Source organism: Cetorhinus maximus, chromosome 23 (assembly GCF_964194155.1).
Source record: "Cetorhinus maximus chromosome 23, sCetMax3.hap1.1, whole genome shotgun sequence".
Classification (NCBI taxonomy): Eukaryota; Metazoa; Chordata; class Chondrichthyes; order Lamniformes; family Cetorhinidae; genus Cetorhinus; species Cetorhinus maximus.
In genome coordinates, this window is record NC_135901.1 from 46,437,346 (window position 1) to 46,440,049 (window position 2,704).

General features: G+C 38.8%; 1 non-coding gene across 1 annotated transcript; it reads right to left on the reverse strand.

Annotated features, from left to right (window-relative positions):
- Positions 1 to 1,313: 1,313 nt before the first annotated feature.
- LOC144698600 (U4 spliceosomal RNA) lies at positions 1,314 to 1,454 on the reverse strand. Its single transcript, XR_013580543.1, has one exon. It is a non-coding gene; the product is annotated as a U4 spliceosomal RNA (small nuclear RNA).
- Between the last annotated feature and the right edge of the window lie 1,250 nt (positions 1,455 to 2,704).

Here is a 2,704-nt window from a genome sequence, read left to right on the forward strand (position 1 = left end):
AACTCTGAAATATAACACAATATTTTGGAACTAAAACAGCTCTGGTGTCATCGGAGGTCTGTGACTTTTCAGCAGAACTGTACTGAATCAGTGCACAGACCTGAAAACATAATTCTGGTTCTTAATCCACAGACATTCCCAGATATGCTGAGTATTTCCATCATTTCCTGCTTTTATCTCTGGTTAAAGTCGTTGCCTCTGAATTGGACATTGGATTTATTGGTGACTAATTTACGTTGATTCTTGTCTATCCGCAAGTGGAAACATCTTCCAAACCCCTTTCCAAAATTAATGGCTTTGCTGAGGTCATTCCTCACCCTTCTCTCCACAGAAAGCCTTTTTAACCTGTTCAATCTCTTTTGAATTAGATAACTTTCCAATTTTAGCATAAATCCAGTAAACCTTTCTTGCATCTTCCCCAGTGCTCCGAGATCCATCTAATTATATAATGAGGGAGCTAATCTGAGACTTCAAACTCATCATTTCCCCCAAATGCCTGTATGCTGGTAGGATCAGTATTGCAGTGGGAGAGAGGACAAAGGTTTCAAGCTGTTATTTCCCAACCTCTCTTTCAGCCATTTCCCACGAGCAGAACTTAAGATGAAATGAACACATCCAATGGAAAGATTTAGAAAGTGGCGTGTTACTTTTATTTGTGACTAACTCACTCTTGCATTCTGTAAATACTGCTCGGGTTTTTGTGAATCAGATATCATCTACCTGCAATTTCCTGAGCCCATGCTTGGTGCATTGGGAGATTTGGACTCTGTTGCAGTATCTGCATCCCAGAGAAGGGCAGTAACCCGCTGATTGAAACTGCAATTGCCACTTTCCCCTGCTGGCTGTTGGAGAGTGATGGGCCAGATAATTACAGCTTTCTACTTTTCCCTATCTTACTGCGGAGCTGAAGAAGACAGAATACTTGTTGGGTTTGTTCGAATACAATAACTTTTTAGGTTTCTAATGGGTTAGATGTAAGTACTTGGGAGATGTAATTGTTTTCTAATCAGAAGCCAATTGGCAGCAGGGGGACAGATTCATAAATCAAAGAAAGTAGCAACACTACCGCTGAATCCTCACTCAGGTAAACGCAGCAACGTGTAAATGGTGAGAAAATATTTAGTGATACAAGTGTTACAGAATCAAATTCATGAATATGTCTAGCCAGCGTTAGTAACCACAGCACTGACAAAGTTCAATCAACACAATCAATAAATACTGAAAACTCAGCTCTTCACAGATGCTGCCTTGCCTGCTGAATTTTAACAGAATCCTCTGGGTTTATTTCACTATCTTTTCACATATGTAAACAGTCTCCAAAGAGACTACCAAAAATTGCTAATAGTGATTTTGTTACAAGTTACCATAGCGGGGTATTGGGAAAAATTTTCAATAAGCAATAATCACACCTCAGTTAAACCTCATTAGCTACAATAATGCCGCTGCACAAAGCTAATAGAGTCACCCTGGACATGTGGTGGTCTAGCAAACGCATACTGTTCACATTTGTGGTGAGCAAAATGAATTGATTTGAGCACATTGCACATTCTCGCCTGGGATTGAGTTTATCAGTTATAACTTATTTTCCAAAATTATATCAGCAGATTGAAACATTATTTATCAGCCAGAAAGTTGAAATGAGAAGGAAAGGTTTATGTGATGGGAATATTCTAATCCTCCCTATGATACTTTGTGAAGTGAAATGATGCCCTGTCTGCAGGGAGCACGTGTCCAAACTCCCCAGAGGGTAGTTTAAACGGTTGTGTTAATCCGCTCTAATATAACTAATAGTAACACAACTTTGAACGTTATTTATAAATAATAATTTTAGAAAACTCTGGACACAGTAATGGCTCCTTGTGTATTGTACCCAGTTCAGACTCAATGAGGGGGATTACGAGGAGGGAGAAGAGAGTTTTCTGCTTCATGTTGACACATTGTAACCAGTTCAGACTCAATGAGGAGGAGTAGGAGCAGGGAGAAGAGAGTTTTCTGCTTCATGTTGATACATTGTTGGGAACTGGACAGAGCGGTTCTGATGAACCATGCAGCCTCAGCTGCTGAGTGCTTCCAGCCTTGTTTTTTTACTTTTAAATTTCAAGATTCATCTTCTGCAATTATTATTTTTACAGATCTGTATTTCAATTGATCCCAGGCTTGTTTTCAATTTGTGATTAGTAGTTTTTCAGTTTTGTGTATCCATGCACAGAATGTGAGACAGCATTTATTGCCAATCCCTACTTGCCATTGAGAAGGTCGTAGTGAGCTGCCTTCTTGAACAGCTGCTGTCCTTGTGGTGTAGGAACACCCGCAGTGCTGTTAGAGAGGACTTAATTATGATACAATCTTTCAGAGCCAATAATTAAACTTGGCTCAAATATATTAAGTGGAGAAATGAAAGCAAAATGTTCACTTAAAAGATACTGAAACATGATATTTATTCATGTGCTGATATAATACACTTCTATTTAATTGATTTTTTAACCTGTGTGCGCTGCTCCACCTGTGTTTTCCAACACATCTTTTGAAGACTCCAGCCGAGAAAGAAAGCAATCAAATTTAATTCAGCAACCTCGAACTTTATATTCACACCCTTTCAGCATTAGGTGATTTTGTTTTGCTAAGCAGACTTCATACAATCCAAAGGAAGACATTTTATTAAATGGAAGTGACTTCCATCCCATCTTAACTGGATATTCTTAAT